An 18,555-nucleotide genomic window follows, 5' to 3' on the forward strand; every position below is an offset into this window, starting at 1 on the left:
TCTTGCCCGACATGATTTTAGACTCTTACAGTGTTCGACTGCAACAAGACACTTTTCCTGTGGGGGGTATTGAAAGACCCTAATCATTTTACAGTGTTCCCATTATTTTCCCTTCATGGAAAGAATATCAACCAATCTCAAACTGACCTCAAACATTATTTAAAACTAAGTCACAGAGGGTATATTAGTTAGGGTAAAGGCTAAGGTCCTATAGCAAAGAAACTGAATAATACTGTAGCTTCTGCCTCAGTAATTCTGCTATTGATCCCATCTAGAGTATTTTTTTTTTTTTTAACATCTTTATTGGGGTATAATTGCTTTACAATGGTGTGTTAGTTTCTAGAGGAAGAAAGAAAAAGAGAAAAAAGAAAGGAAGGGGCTCTTTATGGATGAACAGAGAAGTGTGGCAGCTTCTATACCTTGGATCAAGTCACCAATCTAGGTTTGGGCAGACCGTGTTGCAAACCTGCCATAGATGGAGAAATCTTGTAGGGATGAGGGGAAATCTATCAAGCCTTAGATGACTACATGGGCAGGTGGGATGGACTGGAAGACCACTAGAGACAAAAGCAAATTGCTTGATCCCCAAATTCTCCCTTTCCCAGTGTCCTTGATTACTTTTGAGTAAGCTGCAGTGGATGAGGAGCTGAAAAAGAGAGAAATCTTACTGCTTCACATATTCTTGTGGGAGTGGATTCCAGGGTTCTACCAGAGTTAAATGTAAAGATGAATAAAAAAGTATCTGTAATTGCAGTCTCCAAACCCTTCCTAGCTTAAGTACTGTTTGTCAAAGACTGTGAGGGTCTGAAATTTTACTGTACTTGCAAGCTAACAAATTAGCCTGCCACAGTTCCATGGATGCTGGTAGAAGACACAGAACTCATGGATCAGAGATGAAGGGGGTAGTTTCTTACTTGCAGCAAGAGCAGTAGCCAGGGAAGCAACATATTTGCATTGGTTCCCCAGGCCCCAATTCCCACAGGATGATACAAAGAGGGCAGATGGTGCCTGAACATGCAACGGGTTCTGTTCCAGGAAAATAACACTGAGCTTAGAGGGAACCCAAATATTTTATAATGGGCTGTAACCAAACCTTCTGTTTGGTCCAAGTAGAGAAGCTATCTCTATCTTCCAAGGCTGTTTGCTATACAAACATCCTTGAAAAGATGGTCTGAGTACTATTAGTTGGGAAGACAGTCAGTGCATCTGCTTGTAAGATGTGAGGAAGTATTACAGACCCATGGAAAATTGTTCCCCAATACTGATGCCCCAAAACGCAGAAGCCAAAACAGCAGTAGGGGTTGGGGACAATTACAGATGAATATAAACTAAAGCTGTAGTCTAGATGACCCAATTGTTAAAGTTAGCAGGCAAAGACATTAAAACACCATTATAAATACATTAAAATAATTTATGGGACAGAATGGGTATAATGTATGAAGAGATAGGGCATTTTAGAGAGAACTAGAAACTCTGAATAAAAACCAAATGTTATCAAACCAAGTTATCAAATTTCAGTTAATTTCTGAACTAAAAAAAAAAAAAAAACTGAATGGGCTCACACTAGATTGGACATTGCCAAAAAAAAGATCAGTGCACTTAATACCATTCAAATAAAAATTACCCAAATGAAGTGGAAAGATTCAAAACCGTTTCAGAAGAGTGACCTGTAGGATAATATGAAGCAGTTCACAGTAATGACGCATTTAGAATACAAGAGGAGAGGAGAGAGAAAACGGGGCCAAGAATTTTCCACATATGATGAAAATCATTAGTTCATGGATCCATGAGGATTAACAAACTCCAAAGAAAACCAGACCTAGAAAATCTGAGTCAAACTGCTAAAAACCAGTTAAGACAAAGAGAAAATCTTTAAAGTAACCAGGAAAAACAGCCAAACAATAGAGAGAAACAACAAAGTCCAAACTGAATCTTAGAGGATTAATAAGATTGATGTACTCCTAGCAAAACTGATGAAGGTTAAAACGAAAAACAAAAAACCTTACAAATTATTATTAGCGGGAGTGAAATTTAGACATAACTACAGATCTCAGACATTGAAAGTATTAGGAGAATATTATGAACAACTCTGTGTCAAGGTATTCAATAACCTAACTGAAAAGGACAAATTCCTTGAAAGATACAACTTGTAAAACTTGTGTAAGAGGTAGAAATTATAAATAGTCCTTAAAAAATAAAGAACAAAATTAGAGAAATTACATTACCTGATTCCAAGATTAACTATACAGATACAGTAATCAGGATAGCATGATGTTAAACTAAGGATATAAAAATAGATCTACGGAACACAGTAGTTTGGAAATAGATTCACTTTTTTTCAGTCAACTGATTTTCAACAAAGACACCATAGCAATTCGATAGATAAAATGATGGTTTTTCAACAAATGGTGCTAGAAGAGTAAGATAACTGTATGAGAAAGATGAGTACCAATCTCGACAATATACCATACACGAGGGCTTCCCTGGTGGCGCAGTGGTTGAGAGTCCGCCTGCCGATGCAGGGGACATGGGTTCGTTCCCCGGTTCGGGAGGATCCCACATGCCGCAGAGCGGCTTGGCCCGTGAGACAGGGCCACTGGGCCTGCGTGTCCGGAGCCTGTGCTCCGCAACAGGAGAGGCCACAACAATGAGAGGCCTGTGTACCGCAAAAAAAAAAAAAAAAATTGCTATAGGTAACCCTTCCCCAGGAGACCCCTTGTATCTTTAAGGAGCACACAAATCGTGGGCTAGCAGGTAAAACATCGTGATGCATGTTAGGTGTCACACAGCAGGGAGTGGGAAGGAGGCTGCTGCACGAAGAGCCTTTCATCCACATGGCTCAGAATAAAAGGGAGAAAAAGTAGGTAGAAAGAACGAATTAGTAGAAGTAGAAAGAGAGAAAGAAAGAAAGAAAGGAGGGAGGAAGCGAGGGAGGAAGGAAGGAGGGAAGTAAGGAAAACAGAAAGGATATAAAGTACAATAAAATAAATTAAGATAGAATATAATAAAGTTATTAAAATAAAAAAATAATTATTAAGAGAAAAAATAAAAAAATTATATATATATTAAAAAAAAAACGGACGGATAGAACCCTAGGACAAATGGTGGAAGCAAAGCTATACAGACAAAGGCGTGCCGTGCGTTCGACTGGAGGAGTTGACCCTGGATCCCGGGATCCTGGCAGTGGCGGGCTGCACAGGCTCCCCGGAAGGCGGGTGTGGATAGTGACGTGTGTTCGCTCACAGGCTTCTTGGTGGCGGCAGCAGCAGCCTTAGCATCTCATGCCCTTCTCTGGGGTCCGCGCTCGTCTCTGGAGCTCCTTTAAGCAGCGCTCTTAATCCCCTCCCCTCGCGCACCAGGAAACAAAGAGGTAAGAAAAAGTCTCCTGCCTCTTCGGCAGGTCCAGACTTTTCCCTGGACTCCCTCCCGGCTAGCCGTGGCGCACAAACCCCCTGTAGGCTGTGTTCACGCCACCAACCCCAGTTGTCTCCCGGCGCTCCGACCGAAGCCCAAGCCTCAACTCCCAGCCCCCACCCGGCCCGGCGGGTGAGCAGACAAGCCTCTTGGGCTGGTGAGTGCCGGTCGGCCCTGATCCTCTGTTTGGGAATCTCTCCGCTTTGCCCTCCTCACCCCTGTTGCTGCGCTCTCCTTCGCAGCTCCGAAGCTTTCCCCCTCTGCCACCCGCAGTCTCCGCCCGCGAAGGGGCTTCCTAGTGTGTGGAAACTTTTCCTTCTTCACAGCTGCCTCCCACTGGCGCAGGTCCCGTCCCTATCCTTTTGTCTCTGTTTTTTCTTCTTTTCTCTTTTGCCCTACCCAGGTACGTTGGGGGTTTGTTGCCGTTTGGGAAGTCTGAGGTCTTCTGCCAGTGTTCAGTAGGTGTTCTGTAGGAGTTGTTCCACGTGTAGATGTATTTCTGGTATATCTGTGGGGAGGAAGGTGTTTTCCGCGTCTTACTCTTCCGCCATCTTCCCGGAAGCCCACACAGATTTCTTAGCAGGATACGAAAAGCATTAGTTATAGAAGAAAAATATGATAAATTGGACTTCAATTAAAAACCTCAGTTCATCTAAAGGCATCATTAAGAAAATCAACAGATAAGTCACAGACTGGGAGACAATGTCTGTAATCCATGTATCTGACAAAGAATTCACAACCAGAATATAAACAAGACCTGCTGTAACTAATAAATCAAAACCCACACCATCCACATAAGAAAATTGACAAGGGCTTCCCTGGTGGCTCAGTGGTTGGGGGTCCGCCTGCCAATGCAGGGGATAGGGGTTTGTGTCCCGGTCCGGGAGGATCCCGCGTGCTGCTGAGCGGCTGGGCCCGTGAGCCATGGCCGCTGGGCCTGCGCGTCCGGAGCCTGTGCTCTGCAGTGGGAGAGGCCACAGCCGTGAGAGGCCCGCATGCTGCAAAAATAAATAAATAAATAAATAAATAAATAAAAAGAAAAGGGACAAAATAGTTAAATTAGCATTTTATTCAGAAGATATAAAAATGGACGAGAAACACATGAAAAGTACTCAACATCATTTGTCATCAGGAGAATACAATTTAGAACCATAGTGTGATGTCATGTTACACCTACCAGAATGTCCCAAATTAAAACGACTGACAACACCAAATGCTGGTGAGGATGTGGGGCAACTGGAACTTCCATGCTTTGCTAGTGGGAATGTAAAACAGCACAACTATTTTGGAGAAACAGTTTGACAGTTTTTTATAAAATTAAATATATAATTACTTTATAACCCAGTAATCCTATTCCTGGGTATTTAGCCAAGAAAAATGAAAATGTATGTTAAAAAGACTTGTACAAGAATGTTCATACCAGCTTTATTTATAATACCCTCAAAATGGGACTAAGCCACGTGTCCATAAATAGAAGAATAGGAAAATAAAATCAAAAAATTTTCACACAATGGAATACTGCATAGTTTTGAGAATGAATAAATTATTGCTAAATGCAACAATATTGGCAAATCTTAGAGGTATAATGAGTGAAAGCAGCTAGCCAAAAAAGAGCACAGTACTATATTATTTCTTTTATATGAAGTTCAAGAACAGGGAGAACCAATCTATAGTGATAGAAATCAGAATAATTATTGCCTCTGTGGAGATGACTAGAAGGGGCAAAATAAACTTGCTCGGGTGATTAAAAAGCTCTATATCTTGGTTGGGGTTACGTGAGCTTATATATAATTGTCAAAATTCATCAAATTGTACACTTAAGATCTGTATGTAAATGATAATTCTATTTAAAAAAGAAAGAAAAAGAAGCCCCCCCCCCCCCCAAATCATGGTAAGGAACTGAATGCTGCAAAGAAAAAGAAAACTGTCCTGTAGCCCACATTCTATAATCCAATAGGTACAATTTCTTCAAAATTAACCTAGACTGGTAATTATCTTATTTAACAAAAATATATTGTGTACCTCCTGTGTATGAGGCATGTTCTCTCATAGGAATTAGTGAACAGAGCAAAAAATAGCCTTGTTTTCATGTGCTTTACCTTTTAGGGGAAGTAAAGGATGGGGTTGGAGGGAAAAGCAAAATATAAGCAAGCAAACATCTTAAAGGATAAACTAATTTCAGATATGTGCCATGAAGAAAACTGACTGGGAGAAGAGGTAGGGGGGAAATATTTTAGATGACATAATGAGGGAAGACTTCTTTGTGGAGGAGGTGACATTTGAGCTGAGTCTTAAATGATAAGAAAGAGCCAGCTGTGTGAAGATCTGTGGGAAGAGTATTTCAGGCAGAGGGGACAGCCAGTGTACAGGTCCTGTGGTGACAGTAAGTGTGGCACATTGAAAGAAAGGCAGAAGTTCTCTGTGTGACAGGGCATAGTTGGCAATGGCGAGAGGGGTAGACAGTAAAAGTGATCTTGTATCTGCTATTTATGGCTATGTGGATTCTCACTGATTGTTTTGAATATAAATATCCCTGGCCAGTGTCCAAATCATTTTATGGATTTACATGAGAATATGCTTTGCAAACTGAAAATAACTAAATGTATTCGGTTATTATTGCTATTATTTTTTTAAAATTAATTTACTTATTTTTATTTATTTACTTTTGGCTGCGTTGGGTCTTCGTTGCTGCACGTGGGCTTTCTCTAGTTGCGGTTCGCGGGGGCTACTCTTCGCTGGGGTGCACGGGCTTCTCATTGTCTTGGCTTCTCTTGTTGAGGAGCATGGGATCTAGGGGTGTAGGCTTCAGTAGTTGTGGCTTGTGGGCTCTAGAGCGCAGGCTCAGTAGTTGTGGTGCACGGGCTTAGTTGCTCTGTGGCATATGGGATCTTCCTGGACCAGGGCTTGCACCCTGGTCCCCTGCATTGGCAGGCAGATTCTTAACCACTGTGCCACGAGGGAAACCCCATTGCTATTATTTTTAATGACTAAATATTTGTATGTTTTCATCAGTAAGCCCTACTTGTAAAAACTCTGCCTTTTTATTGCTTAGTAATCAAAGTTATAGTGGAACAATTAGAAAACTATAGATAGAGACAAAAGAACTTTTTAAAAAGCCCTGTAGTTATCTTAGTTATATAACTCTGAACATAATCATATATATTAACTGACCATGTTGTACTGTTCTGAAAATTGATATCACTACTCTATTTCCATGTCACTTAATATGTATCAAAATATTACTTAAAAGGCTACATAGTGAACCACTGTGCAAACGTACAATAATTAAATCCTGTAATCTTGACCATTTAGGTGGTTTTCTCCTCTGCATCATCATAAATGATTGTGCATCTTTGCGCTCATCCCTAATTGCTTTTGGGATAGAGTTTTGGAATTGAAGTTCCTTTTGTTATATACTAATTGACCTTCCCAGTGTCTGTACCAATATAATGGAACTGTTTCAGGGTAACTTTTTCCGTTATAAAAGTTACCTGGAAAAAATGACAGTCTTTCTATTGTTTTGTAGGCACATTCTGAACCAGGAAATGTGCTGTTTTGGTTTTTAGAAAGTCAAGTCCAAGACAAAAGCTTTGTCTGAAAAAAAAAAGAATAAAGGCTATGCTCCAGTGGAAAAGTGTGGCTCAGGGGTTGACCCATTATGCTTCCTTCTTCCTGTTTGGCTAGTGTGTTACTGGAATCATTACGTGGTTGTATTACGAGGGGAAAGAATGAGAAGGAGACAGTGGTAATAGGATGAAGAGATTAGGTGCAGACAGAGCCTAGAAACAGGGTGAGGGAGATAGCATGAACCTGCTGTGGTAGCACATGTCCACCTCCCAATCCCCTGAACTTGAGTTATTACACATGGCAAAGGGGACTTTGCAGACGTGATTAAGCTGTGCATCTTGAGTTAGAGAGATCATCCAGGATTATCCAGGTGGGCTCAATGTAAGTATAGGGGTCCCTATAAGTGAAAGAGGGAGGCAGAAGAATCACAGTCAGAGAAGGAGATGTGACAACAGAAGTAGAGGTCAGGGTTATGCAGTTGCTGGCTAGAAGGAGGTAGCATCTAAAAACTGGGAAAGGCAAGGAAATCCCCCCAGAGCCTCTAAAAGGAATGCAGTCCTGCCAACAGCTTGATTTTAGCCATTAAGCCACCAGTGAGATCCATTTTGAACTTCTTACCTCCAGAATTTTAAGATAATAAATTTGTTTTAAGCCACTTAGTTTGTGATAATTAGTTATAGCAGCAGTAGGAAAGTAATACAGGGGCTGAATTTAACAGGGGGAGTTAGGGAAGTTATGTGATTTGAAAGAATATGAATATTTGCAGAATGAGTTTGATGTTTAGGTGGAGAGACAATGATGAAGGTAGGTAACGTATGTGTGAAACTGCAGGGAGTGGGTAGATCTGAATAAGGTGACTTTTTTTTTTTGTGGTACGCGGGCCTGTCACTGTTGTGGCCTCACCCGTTGCGGAGCACGGGCTCCAGATGCGCAGGCTCAGCGGCCATGGCTCACGGGCCCAGCCGCTCCGCGGCATGTGGGATCTTCCCGGACCGGAGCAGGAACCCGCGTCCCCTGCATCGGCAGGCGGACTCTCAGCCACTGCGCCGCCAGGGAAGCCCAAGGTTGACTCTTGAATAAAGTTGACTCCAAGACCTGGATAAGGTTGACTCCTGAGGCCACCACCCCCTCAGTACTTGTAATTTTCCTTCATGGCACTACTTGAAGTTAAATATATATTTATATAAATAATATATAATATGTTATCAATATATATTTATGTAATTATTATTTAACCTCTGTCTTGCATTCTAGACTGCAAAATCTATGACGGCAGAGTGTTTCGATGATCGTGCTCTTAGCATAATAATAATAATTAATAATAATAATAACTAATTAAGAACAAATGGGCATGATAAAGATTAAGGTGAACGAATAAACTGGGGGAAGAAATTGATGATGGGTAAATAGAAAATAATAGAAAATCTAATAAGGAGGGAACCTAACATATAGCCAACTTCTTGTAGATGTAAAACTCCTTACATTGGCTCTAGTGATTTTCAGCCAGCAGGAGGTACTATTCTCTTTTGCAGTCCTGCTGGCATAGTGATTGATTAAGAGCAGGTGGGGGTTTTGGAACTAGACTTCTTTGGTTCAAATCCATATAGCTATGCATACTGTTCCTTGTATAGGTCTCTAACATGCTCAAACGTGATACATGTCAGATAAGCTGGGCTAAAGTATAGCAAAAGGGTCCATCCACCCATCCATCCATCCATCCATCCATCCAGTTCAGTGGTTAGGAGAGCACAAGTCATGGAGTCAGGGTTCTGTCTCAGCTCTGCCAATTACTATGTGGCCTTGGGTAAGTTACTTAAAACTCAATTATTTATAAAACAGGGACACTAATAGGGTTGTGTTGTTGTAAGAATTAGATACAAAACTATTAGAATAATTCCTGGCACATAGTCATTGATAAATATTATCTATTATTATTAATTGAATAGGATCAATTTTGTTTTAATAGAAAGAAGCAGAAACCAAGTCTGCTGCTAACAGCTGTGTGACTGTGGCCAGATTTTTCCTCTCTGGTTAGGCGAAGGGATTGTTCTACACCAATGATTCTCAATCTTTAATGCACAAATGAACTGCTTGAAGGTCTTTGGAAAATGCAAGTTCGATTCAGTAGGTCTGGGGTAGAAGATGAGATTCTGCACTGCTAACACACTCCCAGGTGATGCTGGTGGTTCAAGGACCACACTTTGGGAGGCAAAGAACTAGACAAGCTCTAAGTTCTAGCATCAATATTTCTGCTGTTGGTATCATCATCCTGCTAGTTTCCCAGGCTATTTAAATCTTGCAGTTTACATCAACTTTTTCTTCCTTCTCATTGCCTAAATCCAATCTTTTTTTTTTTTTTTTACTGATTTTGTTTCCTCTTTGAAAATGTCTTTTCAATGACCTCTGAACCTAAATTATGTTAGAATAATTTAGAAAATTGACACAACTGCTTGATTATGTAGCCATTAAAAATTGTTAAGAAGAATCTTAACATGGCAACATTCGTATAATTTAATATCATGAATATAAAAACATACATCATGTATGAGTGAATCTAGGGAGATCCCCTTCTCCCACCTGATGCTACATACAGGGGAAAATAAAGTAGGAAGGAAATGCCCCAAAGGGGTTGAGTTTGGTTGATAGAAATATGGTTCTCTCTAGGTATGTATGTTTTCCTTTCTTTTTCTATAGTTTCTTTAGTGAATACTATCATTTGGAAAATGAAAACATTGTTTTCAAAGAATTATCAGACCAGAATCCTTCAAAGGTATTTCCAGAACCCTTAGGGACGGTTGGCCTCCTTTCTCTCGTAAGTGTCTTTATCGGCTCCCCTCTTTATTCTTTGTCTTCTGGGTTCACTGACAGGAAAGTCCCCACTCTCCAAGAAGATTTTTCATTTCATCTCCCCTGTGAACAGAAACTCATTTTTTCCCCCAGCTCCTGCCTGACTGAAGGGATTAACCTCTTTCCTAAACTTTAGCACGGTGCAGAATACTTGTGCCCGCACCACTGGGTCTCACTTCCAATGGCTACCGAGGGCATAGGCCCAGAGTTCTGACACCATCAGGAATCTTGCCCCAACTCCTTTGGGTCTGCTTTACATAAAAGGACAGGGGGAGAGTGTGGAAGGATGAAGTCAGATGTTGCCCAGCTGCAGCTTATGCCAGAAACAACTTGGGATGCAGTTCTACAGCTGCAAAGCAAACCAAGCAGCCAGGCATGTCCACAGCCGCTGAAGCTCCAAGGGGAAGAGAGCCATAGGGCCAGATGTTACTTCTAGAAAAAAAATTGCTGTGCAAATCTTGGCCCCTGAATGGTGCATCTGTCCAACTTATCTTCCACTTGGTCATAGATAATAAAAACTCTGCTAGGAAGGCCTGAAAAAAACAAAGAAGGAACATAACTTGTCTATGAAAAGAAAGTCATGAAATACATGTTTTTGCCAAAGCATTTATTTTGGAGTTTCTCAGATTTCTTAGCTTGAATTCATATTGAAACGTCCTTTCTGGGAGGAAAAAAGTCTTTTTATCAGCTGCTGATGAATGCTCCTCTTGATTCCAGTTTTTATTCCCGTCGGGTATGTGGACGAGGCTTGGTCATTCCTTAGAGGAGAGAAGGAAAGCCCTTTCCTTGCCCTCGATTCTAGACTTTTCCAGAACAGATCTTATCCTACTGTTAAGCCATTGTACTTTCCAGGTCAGCTGGGTATGTTGGACAGGTTGTTTACTGCCCAAGGGTGGCTGATTGAGGAATATGGAGGAGGCTAGAATCTAGCTGGCGTTCTAGACGCTAGGCTGTGCTCTACACAGCTCTGCAACCAACTGGGAGGGACATCTTTTTATAAAGAACACAAAGATGCTGTCCATTTGCCAAGAGGTGTGTCGATAGGTTTACCTTTGCATGGACAGGATGCCTTTTCCTCATTAGCATAAAGTGTTATGTGGGCTTATACGCCAACCTAACCCTTAGACCTCCAAACTGGGATCACCATCCGTTCGGCTGCTGGGCCAGCAGCACCCAAGTCTTCGTCCTGACTGCAAATAGGGAGCTTGTAGGACTCTGCCCAGGGGTCAGAGCACCAAGTCTGGCTCTGAACAGTGTCTCCATTCTGATTAGGGTGGCTTTGCCCTGAGACCCAGGCTTCCCACTTATACTTAAGAGATATACTTTCTTGCCTTATTTTTTGACCCAGATTGATGTCTCAGATACATGCCTGGTGTCTTGGTCCCTTTAAACCCAGGAACCTGTTTTGGTCTGGCAATTCGGTGTGCCGAGGAGCCAAGCACTGCCCCTGCTCCCCAACCTGGCTGGTGCTCCGAGTTTTCCCCGTGGCTCGTTCTTGCTTGGATCTCAGAATGTGACCTGCTGCAGGGTGAATCTCCCCTTATTGTTCCACTTGCCTGTCTGCATGCTCCTGCCAATTTGTCTTATGTTCCTGAAGCTGACAGCTTGCCTGACCATCTCCTTTCTCTGTTGCTATGAATCACCTGGATAGTGCGTTCTCTTTCTTGGCCTGAGCTTGTCCTTAAAGCCTAGCTGTCTTCATTGGGTGGGTCTGGTTCTCTGTCTGTTCTTCCCTAGGGTGCCTCAACCTATCTCAGGGAAGGGGGCACATACTTGGCTATCCTTTGAGATGAGGCGCTTAGCTCCGAGAAGGCCCAGCTTTATGTGACCAAATAACCACTTAAATATTATAATGAATACTTCCTAAAACCATCTCCCTACTAGGTACACAGTGTCTGAAATTCTACCAAGGGCATTGCTCCCTCCAGGGGTCCTCTGCAAAGGTAAGGAACAGTGACCAGTCAGTCACAAACACTCATCACCAAAGTTAGTAATATCATGATCTTCCCTAACGACAGGAATCCAGAGTGGTATGTGGGCATAAGAGGTCTGGGGAGAGCCGAGCAGAAGAGATTTATACAAGGAACAAGTAGTGGGGTGGGGTGGGGCACTGAGGACAAATTTTCCATTTTCCTGCTTTTATGTGGTCCCAGTCTTGGGCAAACAGTTCACATAACTTTACGCTTTGATGTGGTTTGGAATATCATGGAGGCTGAGAGCAGACTGGACAAAAACATTGTCTCTTGGGGTTAACAGAGAAAGAAACAGAAACAGGATTTGGTTATTATTTGGAAGTGAGCAGAAAAACTGAGGAAAGAACCATAACTTCACCAATTCAATAGATTATCATGTAAAACAGGGATCAAAAAATGGCTAGTGTCAGAAATGCATTAGGAACAGAGGTCAGGGAAAGGATGCAGGATTACAGGTAAGTCACCCTGCAGTTAGTCCTCACATCTCCAACATTAAGCTTTGAATGTGATGTACACCCTCAGACTCTCACAGACTGTCTCTGGCACAGGTTGGAGTGCCTCGCTTCCTCCATGTTAATAAGGGTAGTATGGACTGAGGGGAAGAGATTAATATGTGATTACTAGGTCACTCAGTGGGGCTGAAGACCTTCCACTGATTTTTCTGAATCACTAAGGTTGCTTCATGGAAATTAACCTTGAGAGGTAGTGATCCAGAGGGGCAGGAACATGGCTTTGGTGTCAGCCAGGACTGGGTTCTCTCTAGTACTGGCTCAACTATTGATACTTACTGGTTGTCAGAGCCAGAGCGCTTAACCTAAGCCTCACTTTCCTCATCTGTAAACTGGTGCTAAAATAGTAGCTACGTCAGAGGGTATTATGAGGATCGCATATGTTGTTACATGGTATGATACCACAAGGCTTCAAACAGAATGCCCAGCAGAGGGTGAGTGTGAATGGTGCCTCTGTTTTGGAGGAATTCCCTATTTTCCTACAACACAACCTGGTATTCCTGTCAGCAGAGCTTCTCAGATGTCCAAAGAAGTCAGAGCACTTTCATTTTTGAAACCTCTGGTATATGAAGAAGTGAAATACAAAAGCAGATACACAGTTTACGTAATTGTATTTAACAAATCAATGTTGGTAACACATGCATGCACACCCAAATAGTATCATGCAACATGATTGTATTATTCATGTGATCCTGGTGCCCTACAGGGTGGTCTGGAAGGGATCCAAGTTTAAAGTTGTGTGGGGAATGTCTTTCAGTTCTGTTTGTGTCATTCTGTAACTTAATGTTTAATCTTAATTGGAGATAAAGTGAAATAAAGTGAAAAGTCTAAATTTGAGACTCGGGCTCATGGCCCTCCTAGCCCCTCATGTGATAAGTTCCAGCATTTAGAGAAATCTGAGCTGTACAGACAGACCACTATTCTGTTTGTTTCTGCTGGTGGAAATTAGAGAGTGTCTGCTGTTCTCTTATCAGTGCAACAAACAGACAAAGTGTAGGCTGAACTCGTCTTTATTTCAGGAAAATTGTGATGTACAATGAGAACTGGAATAGGAAGAGGAGCACTGCCTTAAGGTTTGATTCCAACGACCAGCACTAGGAGATGCAGAGGAAGGTGCTTTTCTTCCCCAGGATTCGATGTCCTGTCATTTGAATGACAGGGCTGGGATTAGCTCTTTCCAAGGTCTCCACTCTGACTTCTGTGATCCTGTTTGTGTGTGGAGTTTGCATGTATGCATGGGGCATGCTTTCTTAAAGGCTGATATAATCTAGCAGAGTAAAAGATTTGATCTCACAATTTTCAGGTCAACTAAGTTAATTATAAAAAGTAATAAGTGGGTAGTTAATTAATCACTAAGTTGCTTATAGAGGTTTTTCCTTGAAATACAATTAATGCTTTTCTTTAGGTCAATCGCTATCTTTACAAGATCTAAAACATCAGGGAAAGCAGTGAATCTGGAGATGGAAGGAGTAAGGAATCAAATCTGAAAAGACTTAAGGTTAGAAAGGGATGGGTCTGGGATAAAAATCAATAAGAAGGTCTTCAGATACAAGCCCAGGACCACATTAGTTGTTTTTCCATTCAGTCTTTACTTCTTTCATTTTCTCACTGTGTTTCCTTTTTAGCTTTATTATCTTCTTCTCTAACTATTTTTGTCCATCCACCATTCCACTTTTATCTTTTTATTTTTTAATAAGTTCAAAGTGTAAAGCATAATGACTGGACATATATCTTTCGAAATGATTACCATAATAAATTGAGGTAAGATCTATCATCTCATATAAATACAAAAAATTCTTTTTGTTGAGTGATAAGAACTCTTAGGATCTACTTTGTACATTTTAAAATTTATATAGTATAAGGTTTAAGTTGGCAGATGGTAGAATACTCTTGGACAAGAAGAAAATCCTATCTATGAAAAAATTTTGACTTTTTATTGTTCCTCTCTGCAAACAGTGATTATGTGGAAAGTGGGAAATATTTTCCAGTAAATAACTCACATATTTGGACATGTTTAGATGAGGGATGAGAAAATAAATGTATCACTTTAATTGAAGAGGAAGTTAAAAATCTGTATTTAAGGTCTTTTGTGAAAGTGATTAATTTATTAAAAATAGGAGAGGGGTATTCAGAGGAAAACATTAGAAAGAAAAGGAAAAAAAATTATGCTGTGATTTAAAAAGTTTGTAAGATAAAGAATATAGCAAAAAGGCATTTAATAAGAGTTAATTTTTAAAATTTACTTGAATAAAAATCTTTTGGCTAGAGCAACAGATTTCTCTACAAAATATTATTCACATAAGTTATTCAAACATAATGGTAAATTTACTGATTCCAGATCAAGACAGATCTTTGGTGAGTTATGGGTGTGCCAGTCATGGTTCGCAAATTTCACCCTTGAGAGTTTTATTCCTTAAGATTATGAAGATCTTTTGTCCCTCTGAGGTCCCCAGTAAAAATTCAAATATTTCTGAAGGGTGTGGTTGGTCCTTTATGCGTTTTGAGGGAAAGGGTGGTATCTGAGCATGGCACAGGACCTGGAAGAGGGCTCACAGGGGCATAATCCCCTCTATTTCACCCATGTAGCAAGAACTGTATTACCAGTGCTGTGTGGAAGGCTAAAAGCTGAGAGGAAGAACAATAACTCATTAATTCAAATTCTGGGGGTTATCTTGATGAGAAGGGCAGGGAACTCATTCTTGGAAAGTGAATGCATAGATTCCAGGGGAAAGAATAATGACCCCCAAGTGCATGGAATACTTGGCGTCACCATTCATAGAGATTTCCTTTGTTCATAACTGAATCCAACCTACTATTTAGGGAAGTCACTCAGTGAATCTGGGGAACTAAAAATTCAGTTCATGCCTTTGGCTAGGGGGTCGCTGGGTATCTTTCTCCACCTAGTGGCCAATGGCTCCCGACCACAAAGTTAAAAGAATTGGTTATCATGGCAATGAAACAGGCAAGGTTTCTTGTTTTGTGCTACTAGGCTATCAGATCCTAGAATGAAGAAGATATTTAAGCATATGTTGGAAAAGCCTGTGGGCGAATTAATAATTAGGTTGGCTTACATAGCTTCCATTGTTCAGTTGACATGCTTTGCATTCTAGAGGAGAAAGAGCAGTCAGGAATGCTTGCTGATAAGTAATGCACACATAGAGTTAAAGCTTGAGGCCAATTTCATGATATCAGATGTTCACATTATAAAACTCACTTTTCAGGGACAGAAAAGATAAGAAGAGATGCAAAGAAACTTAAATTATTAGTTTTATGTGATTTTTGGATAATCAGTTTCAATTATGCTCCGGGCACACTGTAGGTGCTCAGTAAAAGACTTTGGTATCGAATTGAATTTGATGGATCTGCCTGTGCCTCAATTTTTAAATTGCTCTTGTTTCTACTTTTCCCAACTAAAATCATACTCCATTAAAAACAAATTTAAAAATATGTATGTAATGAGCATTTTTCAGTTGTTTTCATGTTGGTCTCTGCAATATTTGATGCTGTTGGCAACTCCCTCCTGGAAACTTTTCTCTTCCTCTCTGCTCTGGTTTCCATGACACCACCCTCTCCTGCTTGCCTCCTAGCTCCCTGGCAGGATTATTTTGTGTTTGCTTTCCAGTGTCACCCTTCTATCGTGGTCTCTTTAATACTACTGTGGCCTAAGGTTCTATTCTTAGCCCTCTTCTTTTCTCCATTCAACTTGTCTTTCTCTATGATCACATATTAATATTTGAACTCTAATGTAGGTACTAGTGGTTCCAAAGTCTCCATCTCCAGCTCTTACCCATTCTCTCCTAAGTTCCAGACCCAAATTCCTACCTGTCTGTTGGTTATCTCCACCACAGTACCCTGTAGGCACCTAGAACCCTGTGAACTCCTAACTGAGCTCATTATTTTCAGCCCTTCTGCTACTTGCACTCTTGCTGGCATTGCCTATCTGGGTATGTGTCATTATTATTCAGTATTCATGATCCAAAGGATGAATAGTGTTTGTCTTCCTATAGCCCAGAGTTGATTCTGATAACAAAATTAACATTAATAATAAGAACTATGATTTATTAAGCAGTAACTATTTTCCATTCACTGTGCTTGGTGTTTCATACATTGTGCCAGATAATTTCTGAACCTAATGTCTACATCAGTTTTTATTCTTTTATTATTATTATTATTTTTTGCGGTACGCGGGCCTCTCACTGCTGTGGCCTCTCCCGTTGTGGAGCACAGGCTCTGGACGCGCAGGCTCAGCGGCCATGGCTCACGGGCCCAGCCGCTCCGCGGCATGTGGGATCCTCCTGGACCGGGGCACGAACCCGCGTCCCCCACATTGGCAGGCGGACCCTCAACCACTGCGCCACCAGGGAAGCGACTACATCAGTTTCTAGAGCAGCTATGATGAAAAGTTTTGTGCTTGTTGCTATTATCCCAGCTCAAGGACATGCCTCAGCTGTCCTGCCTCAGGGCTTCCTCTGAAGCTGGGGAAGGCTGCTGAGCCAGCGAACAAGCCAGCCATGTTGTGAGGGGAAAGTTAAGCTCCCAGGAGCGAACCTCTCAAATGAGGAGTGGGAGTTTGTGGACTAATGCCCCAGCTTTCCATCCTTTAAAGGTATAACTCTGAGGGCCATTCTATAAGGCTCTTCAGAATGCTCCCTGCAGGATTGAGCCCCAGTTGCTTGGAGTAGTAACCAGTCCTAGAATGCATCCTTAGTGGGCTTGGAGTTTCTCCCTCGTTAACTTACAATCCTGGCTCCCTGGGAGCACCTCCCAAACAAGCTACCTGAACCCAAACCCATTTTAGTTTCAACTTTGGGAGAACCCAAATTGAGACACACACATTTAATCCTCACTATAGACCTTCTTATGAAGGGAAAATAAGAATAATTTTTGAAGTTTTTTGACACTGTGTACTTGAGGTTAATGCTTGGATGTTCTTGTGGATCTCTTTGCTTTAAAAACAGAGGCATCTGGGGCTTCCCTGGTGGCGCAGTGGCTCAGAGTCCGCCTGCCGATGCAGGGGACACAGGTTCGTGCCCCGGTCCGGGAAGATCCCACATGCCGCGGAGCGGCTGGGCCCGTGAGCCATGGCCGCTGAGCCTGCGCGTCCGGAACCTGTGCTCCGCAACGGGAGAGGCCACAACAGTGAGAGGCCCGCGTAATGCAAAAAAAAAAAAAAAAAAAATTTATTAAATGCCTTTTTGCTATATTCTTTATCTTACAAACTTTTTAAATCACAGCATAATTTTTTTTCCTTTTCTTTCTAATGTTTTCCTCTGAATATCCCTCTCCTATTTTTAATAAATTAATCACTTTCAGCCTTAGCCCCATTTTATAGATGAGGAAACTGAGGCACAGAGAAGGTTACTAAACTTGCCCAGGGTTATTCAGCCTACTAGTTGAAGAACTGGCAGTCTGACTCCAGAACCTTCTGTCTGCCAAAACAGTGATCTGAGGGGCAAGCAAGAGAATAGCTGGGAAGAATACCCGATTGGCTCTGATATCCATACATCACTGGCCCTTCAGTGTCAACAGATTTTTTCTTCAGCTTTCTCCAGTTTGATGATGAAAATTCTCAGGAGATTTTTGGTTTTATGAAAAAGTAGAATGGGAAGATTGACAGTTTTAAATATACGTGCCTCTAAAAAAAGATAGACTTGTATTTTATGACAAATTTAAAGGATGATGATTTATAAGGGAAAATAAGAATAATTTTTGAAGTTTTTTGACACTGTGTACTTGAGGTTAATGCTTGGATGTTCTTGTGGATCTCCTTGCTTTAAAAACAGAGGCATCTGGGGCTTCCCTGGTGGCGCAGTGGTTCAGAGTCCGCCTGCCGATGCAGGGGACACAGGTTCGTGCCCCGGTCTGGGAAGATCCCACATGCCGCGGAGCAGCTGGGCCCGTGAGCCATGGCCGCTGAGCCTGCGCGTCCGGAGCCTGTGCTTGGCAACGGGAGAGGCCACAACAGTGGGAGGCCCGCGTACCGCAGAAACAAACACACAAACAAAAAAAAAACCGGAGGCATCTAAAATGTTCCCATAAAATGAGCACTCAGCTTCATTGTGAAAAAGCATTTTAAAATGTAGATAAAACGCTGATAAGCATTTTAGAAACATTAATCGTTCCTTGTATGCTCATACTGAATCAGACAAAGGAGAAGTCAAAGATGGGAATTCACCTTAATTTAGAGTAGCAGATGGGTTTTGAAACTTTTTTGAAATTGGATGTAAAACGAGGAAAAGGAACCA

The sequence above is a fragment of the Neophocaena asiaeorientalis genome, unplaced genomic scaffold (genome assembly GCF_003031525.2).
Source record: "Neophocaena asiaeorientalis asiaeorientalis breed wild unplaced genomic scaffold, Neophocaena_asiaeorientalis_V1.1 scaffold698, whole genome shotgun sequence".
NCBI classification, from domain to species: domain Eukaryota; kingdom Metazoa; phylum Chordata; class Mammalia; order Artiodactyla; family Phocoenidae; genus Neophocaena; species Neophocaena asiaeorientalis.